Source organism: Echinops telfairi, unplaced genomic scaffold (genome assembly GCF_000313985.2).
Source record: "Echinops telfairi isolate 266 unplaced genomic scaffold, ASM31398v2 ScPeMD7_2;HRSCAF=8, whole genome shotgun sequence".
Lineage (NCBI taxonomy): Eukaryota > Metazoa > Chordata > Mammalia > Afrosoricida > Tenrecidae > Echinops > Echinops telfairi.
The window spans coordinates 3,979,682-3,989,732 of NW_022103898.1; the positions used below are offsets into that span (position 1 = coordinate 3,979,682).

Sequence of the window (10,051 nt, forward strand, 5' to 3'; positions counted from 1 at the left end):
GGGAGGTGAAGGAGGGCTCTGGGTCTCAGGGGAGCTGGAGGACTGAGCGGGGTGGGGTGTCCTCTGTTCTCTATGGCAGCTGGCAAGAAAAGGTCCCACTCTGGTCGCAGAGGGTACTGCGTTCTGGGGACTGGGGGTGACAAAGAGGAAGGCAGAGGATGCCTGGAGATCTGGTCCTCCTGGGAACCCTTCTTGGAGTGGTGGCCCCTGGAGTGACCAGCAGCTGGGAAGGGTGACCAGGACCTGGTCTTCCACACATGCATCTGCACAGGGACAGCAACAAGGGCAGGGCTCAGATGTATTACAGAGCATGGGGGCTGGGGGTGCCAGTCCCCGGACTCTAGTGGTTTCGATTTGACTGGAAGACATGCTTTTGTTCAGGGTCTGGGCAGGAACAGCGAGTGGGGGCAGAGGTGAGGGTTCCCATTGAGGTAGTTAGAGGAGGGGTGTTTGGGGAGGTGGGGGTGGGGTTCATTTTGGGGGAGGGAGCTTGAGGATTCCTCTGTTCCAAGACCGGTCCTTTCTGGAGTCCTCCCTTGCATCCGGAGGACACGGTGCAGCAGGGGCCAAGTTAGCCAAGGGCACTGCCCTCAGGGCTGGCCACCAGCTGGACGCCTTAGCAGGGGTATCTGGTGACGAGGTCTGGCAGAGGAGGTGCCATTTGAGCGTGGGAAGGGCAGGTGAAGTGAGTACCTGGGCTTGTGCTGGGGGCGCGAAGGGGCTCGCTGGGTTTCATTCATCCCGATACCTCGAAAGTGTTTGCTGAGGACCAGTGGGCAGTGCCCTCCCCTGGCAGGCCAGGGCCACTCCAGCAGCCTCTTACTGCTGTGGGCCTTTTCCATGATGGGGCCTTTGGGGACAGTCAGGGAGATGCTTGTCTGACAGGAGGTGGGCACTGGCCATGGGGTTGCTGTCTTGTGACATTTTCTAGGAGACTGGTCCTCATCCACCCCCACCCCCGGGGGGCAAAGCTGTCCCATAAAGTAACCCTTTGAGAGCAGAGTCCCAGAGATGGGGACAGGGAGGCAGCCAGTTTGTGTGGGAGGCTGGGACGGGACAGGGCTTTTTCCTGCCAATGCAGGGCCCTGTCCACCTGGATGCCCACCTTTCCTGATTCGCACGGTGCACTCAAACACAGCAACCATTAGGACCACCGGTCAGTACCGGACCATGTGTCCTTCTGCTGTGCAAGGGGTGGATGTGAGTCAGAACCGATTTGATGATACCTACCAGTGATAACAGCTCCACCACCCAGCTGGGCACTTGCCAAGGACCGCTGACTACTGCTGGACGGAAGAGTGGAGCCAGCGAGTGGGACATGCTTGGCGGCAGGGGCTTGGTTCTGGAGCGACAAAGACGGATATCAGGCTTGGGGTCCATCAGAGTTGCCACTAAGGGTGGGAGCCCTTGGGGGCGGGGCTTTGTTTGCTTTTCTAATTATTGGGTGGGTGAAGGTGCTTTGGGGTGTCAGGCAGGCATTCCTGGGTGCCCATTCGGAATGTGGATACCTTTCAAGACATGCCCTGTGGGCTGGTGGGCCTGGAGGCGTAGGAGGCACATCTGGGACAGGTTGGCTCTGGTGAAGGGTGGCCTGGATCCGGAGTCTCAGGTGCATGGCCAGCGTTGGTTGTCCTCACTCTAGGCCGAGCACCTCCACGGGGTCCCCTGCCCTGCTGAACGTAGGGACCTCACTGCGATCTCATGGGGACCTGGCATTTGGTGTCTGTGTGGGGACAGGAGTTTCAGAGCTCGCCTGTGGATCTCATGCCTCCAGGGTGATGGCTGCCATCTTGTGGGTGCTCAATGTGTGTGGGGAAGTGAGCTTCATGCCCGTGTCACAGCTAGACCTGGTGCTGCGCCGATGCTGATGGCCCACTGCTGGTCAAGCAGGATTGGAAGCTCGTGGGCCCAACGCCAGGCCCGGAGAGGCTGTGTGGATGGGCCCAGGACAGCTCTGACCTTGACGGGCCCAGGGTCAGTACTTGGCCTCCGCTCACTCCTTCCTCAGCCAGCCCCCATTAGGTGTCTGGTCAGCACGTTCTGGGCTCCTTGTGGGTCCAGGGGTGGCCGCTACAGCACACAGTGGCCAACCTCTTCCTGGGAGGGCCCCTTGGGCTACTCAGAGATGGACCCCTGCATGTAAGGCAGCAGCAGCCTCTGCAGGGGGCTGACGCCACATCTCTGTGAGCTCCCCAGGGAGCCAGCCCTCGTGAATGCGTGGAGCACGCATGCCAGCTCTCGAGAAGGGCTGGAAGCAGGCAGGGGCTTCCGGGTCAGGGAGTGCACGCTCCAGTCTGTGTAGGCCTGTACACGTGGCTGGGCCCCCCTGGGACAGGGGGAGCATGCAGGGATGGGGGAGGTTAGCGGCCCAGCACCAAAAGCCCCTGCAGAGGCAGGGGAGCCGGGAGCATCCTCCATGGGGGGTTAACTGTGGGTTAACTCGGGGTGATGGGCTCAGGAGTAGGCATAGTGGCCCTGAGTGCCTAGGTGCTGGTGTGATCACGTGGCTCAGCTGCCCTGGAGACGACCTCCCCCCGACTCATTGTACCCCACATGTGACAGACCAGACCAGATCTCTCCCTAGGGGTCTCCTAGGCTGCCATTTTTACTGGGTAGGTGGCCTGGCCTTTGTGCATGGTGGGGGGTGGAGAGTGGGTTGGGGTAGGGGTGCTGGTAGCCAAGCATTTAGCTGTCTCGCCTGCAGGGACTGTCCCCAGGAATCTCACTTGTTGGGACAGGAGACCCGGACTCAGGTGTGGGTGCTACCGGGCACAAGTTGCATTGGAGGGAACGGGCTCCCAGGGCCAACGTGGGCCCCTGCTGTGTGGGGAGGGGGTTTCCCATCACCACCGAGGTGGGTAATAGCTGGCAGCTCTGGGGCCTGAGGGGGCCAGCTGGTAGACAGTAGGGCAGGAAGACAGAAAGGCCCTAGTAGGCCTGTTAGAGCAGGCAGCGGGTCACCACCATTACGTTTAGCTACCTGCCAGCTGCAGCACCAGATGCTTCAGTAGACCCCAGGTTAGCGTTCTGGGAGGTGTGCATGTTGGGGGTCAAGGAGAGTGGGGGTGGGGCTTGGCGAGTGATGTAGAGCCCCCCCTTTCCTTCCATCACCCCCAAACCCTCTCCCTCCAAGGCTAGTGGGGAGTACCCAGGGGGGCGGGCCCCTGCTGTGTTCACCCACCTTGCCCAGCCAGCTCTGGGCAAGTCCCCAAGCAAGAAAGCAAAACTCACCTTCGTTGAGTGGATGCCGACTCTCAGCGACCCTACAGGACAGGGTAGAACTGCCCCTGTGAGAGTCGGAGACTGTCCCCCTGTACGGGCATCGAGAGCACCCCGCTTCCCCTTCCAACCCTGTGTTTCTCCTGCAGAGCTGCCTCCTCTCCCGACAGCAGTGAGTGTGGAGTTTCCATCAACAGCAGCTGTTTTCTGCCTGGTTTTTGGTAAACTCCCCTGAAGATCAGACAAGCGGGGCCGAGGGCGCTGGGGGCATTGTCCGGGGAATTGTCTGTCCTTCAACAATATGGCTTACAAACAGGCTTCGTGGAGGGAGTTGCATATCAGCAAGGGCACGTTCAGGGTACAGTGGGGCCAGCTTTGAAAAACATGCCTGCCCAGGTGAGCGCCACCCCATCTGGGTACAGAGGGCTGGTGGCACCCAGACCCTTCTGCCCACCCGCTGCCCACGGGCTGTTTTGTACCCTCTTGTCGCCGAAGCCATGTCTCGTCGCCCAGACGGAACACCACGGTTGGCTTCCCCACTCTTCTGGGGTTGGTCGGGGTGTCTCCAGGTGTGGTTGGGAGAGCTAAGAAGGCGTGTGTGTGTGTGTGTGTGTGTGTGTGTGTGTGTGTGTGTGTGTTTCTCTTGGGTAAGCCTCAGACGCTTGGTGTGTGGGCCAATGGCGGTGGGAAGTAGTCCCCATTGGGGACCAGGTGTGGTCACGGCTGAGATATGTCCCTAGAGAACACAGCCTGCAGTTTCAGGTGGGCGCGACACCCTCCCTCTGTTGCCCGGTCAGCTGAGGCCACGCCGTGTGAGTCTTGAGCTCAGTTCCCCCGAGTGGCTGGCGCCCACGAAGAGAGGAAGCCCGAGGTGGGTTACCCAAGAAGCAGGGGAAGCACAGTCTAGCGGGCGGGCGCTTACTCCTCATCGGCTGTCAGCCATTGCCCATGGCTTCACCGCCTCAGAGAGGCCGCTGCCAGGTCTGGCCCGCACCGGTCTCTCCTCCAAGCCTGCCCTGGGCCCTGCCTCCAGGACCACCTCCCCTCACTTGTACCATCTCCTCCAGAGGCCAGAGCAGGCGGTCAGCGGGGTAAGCCCAGGCCGACATGTACTTACATGCCAAGCTGCAGCAAACAGTTCCACATTTTTAAGTGGTTTGCTGCAAATGAGTGAGTAAGCCCCCGTCGGCCTGTGCTGACCCCACTTCCTGGGTAATGCATGCACCCTTGCAACTTCGAACCCAGGGTCCCCAGGGACGCTGGGGGGCAGGCCCTCTCCTGCACCTGGACTCTCCCCCCACCATCTGTGAAGCAGTATATCTCCCTCTCTAAGGCTCTCCCCCACGCCCCCCACACGGGCTGTTTTCATGTAAAAATAACAACAGATTGTCAGCAAATAGAGAGGACGAAGGGGGTGGGCCCTAGAGAGAACCCACGAATAAACACGTTTGCCTACCTCTTGTGTGAAGGGCCATGAATTTTTTTTTATATGATGGTGGATGTGACTGAACTATTGAATGATTGGATATTTGGATTATGTCCCACTAAAACTGTTTATTAAAAAAAAAACACCACAATAACAATGGGAGGCAACCGGCCCCACAGGCCAGGGTGGGGCTGCCGGCCCCCTGTGGGTTTCCGAGACTGTGGCTCTTGAAGGGAGTAGAGAGCCTCGTCTTTCTCCCAGAGCAGCTGATGGTTTCGAACTGCTGGCCTTGCATTTAGCAGGAGCCCTGCGCCTAACCCCTATAACACCAGGGCGCCGTTCTCATCCGCAAGGGCTGCAGGTCCGCCTCCCTGTCAGCGAGCAAGGTCATGTCATCTGCGTATCACAGGATGTTCACCAGCTTTCCTCCCATCCTGCCGCCGCACTCTTCATCCTGTAAGCCGGCCTCTCCGATGATTTGCTCAGCATACAGTTTGAACAAGTCTGGGGAGAGGATGCGACACACGCCTTTCCTGATTTAAAAGCATGTGGTACCCCCTTGTTCTGTTTGCACAATGGCCTCTTGATCCGGGCACAGGTTCCTTGGGAGCACAGTGAAGTATTTTAGAATTCTCTTTCCTCACAAGGCTGTGCATAGTTTGTGAATGATCCACACAGTTGGATGCCTTTGCACAGTTAAGGAAACACAAGTACACATCTTTCTGGTATCATCTGCTTTCAGCCAAGATCCACCTGACATCAGCAATGATAGCCCCTGTGCCACGTCCTCCTCTGAATCCAGCCTGAACCTCTGGCAGCTCCCTGTCAGTGTACTGCTGCAACCAGTGCTGGATGGTTGTCAGCAAAATCTAGCTGGCATGTGATGGCAAGGATATTGTTCTATTATTTGCTCATTCTGTGGGGTCACCTTTCTTTGGAGTGGGCACACATATGGATCTCTTCCAGTCAGTTGGCCAAGCAGCTGTCTTGCAAATTTCTTGGCATGGACCAGTAATTGCCTCCAGGGCTGTCTCTACCCCAGCCTACAGCCGTCGCAGCCATGACTACTCACAATGACGCTGCAGGCTTCAAAGGGCTTTCTTGGCTGTTGTTCTTTACGGAAGCGGACAGCCAGGTCTTTCTTCCATGGTGTTTCTGGGTAGATCTGAACCTCCAACCACCAGTGCCGTAGACTCCCGCTGAGCCCCTTCAAGGAACGCTGGTGTCGCACTGGGTTAAGCACTAGGCTGCTAACCCCAAAGTCAGCAGTTTGCAACCACCAGCCGCCTCGTGGGAGGAAGACGGGGCTTTCTGCTCCTACAAAGAGTGACCGTCTGCGAAACCCACAGGGTCAGTTCCTCCCTGTCCTACAGGGTTGCTGTGAGCCAGCCTCGCCTCCATGGCTGTAACGCTGTGTTGTTTGCTTGGGTTTTTCGTTGAGTTGATGTGTCATGCGTGTTCAGAATTTTTCTCTACCGTTCGGTGTAGAAATCTTTGGGCTCACGGTCTTGGTGGCTCGCTCAGCTGTGGAATCTGTTGGGACGTGCCTTTTGCCGGGGCTGGGAGGAGGGTCTCAGGCTTTGTTTTCTTGGTATTTTGTTAGTACCTTTTCAGCCCTACCCACTTCCTCTTCTCCCGTGGGGTTCCAGTGACACATCCGTCCGCCCTTTTGTTCTAGCCCCCCAAGATCCCTGGCACTCTGCTTTTTCTCTCTCTGGCGTCTCATGTTCCTTTGTTGTCCAGATGGGAGCTAGTGTGCTTTGTCAGGTCTGAGTGTACTTTTCCTCCATCGTCTGGATGGGGCAGCGTGAATGGTTCTTCTGTCTTCCGGCTCACTGAGCTTTTTGTTCTTTGGTTTTATTCCCTACACCCTCCATCCTGCTGTCGAGCCCGCCCCACGGGGCTCCTGTTTCAGCTGTTGTACGTTCAGTTCTAGGGTTTCCATTTGGTTCTCTTGCATGTTTCCTGTCTCTGCTGAGGGCGCTCCGTTTGCCCGTCTGTTTTGAGCATGCGCATAGCGGCTCGTGGGAGTGCTGCTGCCACGCCACTTGATGAGTTCTTCGGGCTGCTCTGGCCGTGGTCTCTGCCCTCCCCGCCAGTGCCAGCACCTGCCCATCCTCGCTGCTCAACGTGGCACGGCGATTCCCAGTTGAAACCTGGACGTTTTAATTCGGTTAGCTAGTCACCGTGCTGCCTCGTCGTGATGTCGCTGGGGTCCTGCGATCACACTGCAGCAGGGAAGGGGGGCCCTCGGCTCGCCCCCAGGTCAGGGAAGAACTTCTCCCACTAGGGCTTCTGTGTGTCTCACTTCCTCTCCGTGAACTTTGTATTGTGCATTGGGTGGGGCGGGGAGCCAGGGTACATCTCAGACCATCAGCAGGTCAAAGCCCTCCTCAAACACGCATCCTAACCACCTCCTCCCCTGCTTTCTCTTCTCCCCCTGCTGAGCCTCCACCTTCCCTGGCACCCAGGCTGCTGCCCATCAGCCTGTAGCCCATGGATCCCTCTTCCCACCCTGCCCTCTCTCCCTTGGGAGCCTCCAGAGTCTGTTCCCTTTAGCGGGCCAGCCCTGGCCAGGTTGGTAGTGGTCTCATACAAGATCTGCCCTTCAGTGGTGGCCTGACTGCACTCAGCAGGGTGTCCCTGGGCCCATCCACGTCAGGAGGTGCCCCATGGTTTCCTCCTTGATTTGAGGGAGGCGTATAGGCCAGAGTGACTTTATCCACTTTCCTGCTGGTGGGCATTTGGGCTGCGCCCAGCTCCCGGCTATTGTGAACGGCGCTGTGGGGGGGCGCGGGAGCACATGGGTCCGGTTAGGCTTCAGCTCTCCCCTCTGAAGGGTCTCTACCCAGCAGAAGGATCGCCCGTGGCTTGAGGTGGCACCCCAGTGCTTTCCAGAGTGGTCGTACATCCCCCACTAGGCTTGTACGGACACTCTGGGAGGGCCTCCTGGTCACCATGGTGGTGGGGTGGGGGTGGAGCCGTACGTTCAGGCTCCCGCCCCCCGCTCCCCTGCCGTGTCTTCATGTAGACCACTGGGTGGCTGGGCTTTGCAGCTAGCCGGAGTGGATGCCAGCCCTAGACCGCCTCAACACCATCTGGGTGGGGGGCACTGGGGCACATTCTTATGACTCCCCCAGGGTACAAATCCAAGCTTCCCAGGGGGGTCTTTGCTGACTTGCAGACAGGGGCCCCCAGCTTCCGTTCCGGAGCCGAGCACTTGCTGCCTCAGCAGGCCGTCCCTGACCCTGCTCCTTGAACCAGAGAGAATGGCCTTCACTGGGGACTTTGTCCAGGAGTGTGCCCATCCACTGGGCTGAGTGCTCCGGCGTCAGCATCACGCCTGGGGGGTGGGAGTCAGGATGGACATTCAGCAAACTCGCTGCCACCCTGTCCCCGGGCCCACCGTGCCCATCCCTCTGCCCTTCGCAGGCCATGGTCATCTTCTGTCTGGGCCGTCCATGGCTTTCCTCGGGGAAAGAGATGGGAGAAGCCTGCCCACTCCTTTCCAGGTGCTGAAGGACCCTGCTTATTTCTCTAAGCTCGCTTTCCTCACCACCCTGCAGACCAGATCACTTCCGTGGATCTGTGACCCAAGCCACGGTATTTTCCACTGCGTCAGATGCGTGTGGAAGCTGCACACTGAATAAAGGGGCCGGCAGAAGAACCCATGCACACGAGGGACGGCGCTGGGGAAGACGATTGGAAGCTCCATGGACCCCCCAGGAGCCAACAGACCCGTCTTGGAAGAAGCCTGGCCAGAGTGCTCCTTAGAGGCGAGGATGGCGAGACTCCATCTCACGTCCTTTGGAGGGACCGGCACTTGGTAAAGTCGAGGGGTGGTGAGAAAGAGGACGGACACCGTGGCTGCCACCGGGGTCTCGCGCACAAGGACAGCTGTTAGGGTGGTGAGGGCCAGGGTGGAGTTTGGGTCCTTTGGACGTGGTGTCTCGAGGAGTGGGTGCTGGCTTGGCACCCACCACAAGAAGGACCACGTGGTGACTGGCGGAAGGAGCGCTGGCGGCGGCATGGTTACACATGGAACGGCAAGGTCCGCAGTTCAAACCCACTAGCCGCTCCTTGGGGGAAAGACGCAGTTTTGCTCCTGTGAGGACTGACAGTGCCTGACGCCCCAGGGGCAGCGCTGCCCTGTCCTGCAGGGCCGCTGTGAGTAGGCACCGTCGCTCAACCTGTGCCCCTGGAGAAGGCGGACCTTGGGGGGGGCGCACCTTGACTGCAGCCCCACTTCTTGGTGCTTAAAATAGCACATTGTAGTCAACGGGGGTCCTTGTCGGGGGTCGGCAATGTGACTGAGTCTGCTTGGGTCTTTGGGGTGTGAGAATAACTTCTTCTCTGAGCTCCGAGACGCTTAGAGATTTACTGGAGGTGCTCCTGTTATTTGTCAGCCTCAGGAAGCAATGTGGCCTGCCCGGATTCAAACTGGCACCCCCACCCCCACGGCCCATTGGGGCAGCAGCATGTTTATCACTAGTCATCGCCTGTGGCTACAACTGCCACAGTGGACTTGCCCTGTTCAGGTATGGGAGGCAGGCCGCCTCGGGCCCGGGGAAGCACCTGACTGTTGATCAGGGTTTGTTTAGGGTGATCACAATCTCATACCCCCTCCAGCATTCACTCCGGGAGAGAGTTCTTCTGTCCTGTGGCCACGGTAAGGTCCCAGTGAGACAGGACTGACCTCCTGCCTCTTTATGACAGCAGCATCCCGGCCAGGGGCGGTGGGCTAGGGACCCTCAGAGTCAGGTTCCACCCACGCCAGGCTTTTGTCCAACATGCTTTGGGGTTCTTGGTTCTGGACTTGCCGCCAGCGCTCTGTAAAGTGCAGAGCATGCGGGTCCACTGGAAACAGCCCACCACCCACCTGTAGAAGAATGGATAAAGACACTGGTGAATGCACGCAGGGGGACACTATGCATCCCCGAAACACAGCGCAGCCCCGCTTCCCATGGATGGACCTGCAGAGCATCGCGCCGAAACAGTAGTGGTGGTTAGGTGCCGTCGGGCCGATCCCCACCCAGAGAGACCCAGCACACAACAGAACAAAACACCACTCAGGTCCCGCGCCACCCTCACCCTCGTGCCTGGGCCTGTGCCCATCAGTGCAGCCACTGTGTCCGTCCATCTCAGGGGCCTTCCTCTTTGTCGCTGCCCCTCTACTCTACCAAGCGTGGCGTCTTTCTCCAGGCACCGGCCCCTCCTGGCACCACGTCTAAAGCACGTGAGAGCAAGTATCACCGTCGTGTTTGCTCTCTTGGCATCGGCTCCACTGTGCGCTGTCTTCTTGGCCAGTGACATTAGTCAACCACAACAGGACAACATTCTATGAGACCACTGTTCTAAAGGGGGGAAAAACACAAAGATCAGGACTCCCATACCAAAGGGGACAGA

General features: G+C 58.7%; 1 protein-coding gene across 2 annotated transcripts in view; it reads left to right on the forward strand.

Annotated features, from left to right (window-relative positions):
• Positions 1 to 10,051, forward strand: part of CERK (ceramide kinase) — a 40,079-nt gene that overhangs the window by 2,525 nt on the left and 27,503 nt on the right. Inside the window, exon 1 of one of the 2 annotated variants that reach the window (XM_045290681.1) lies at positions 8,454 to 8,471. The exons of the other annotated variant lie outside the window; for it this stretch is intronic. The gene's annotated coding sequence lies outside the window, so the exon portion shown is untranslated. Of the gene's footprint in view, positions 1 to 8,453; positions 8,472 to 10,051 lie in introns of those variants that run through there. 2 annotated transcript variants of the gene reach the window in all.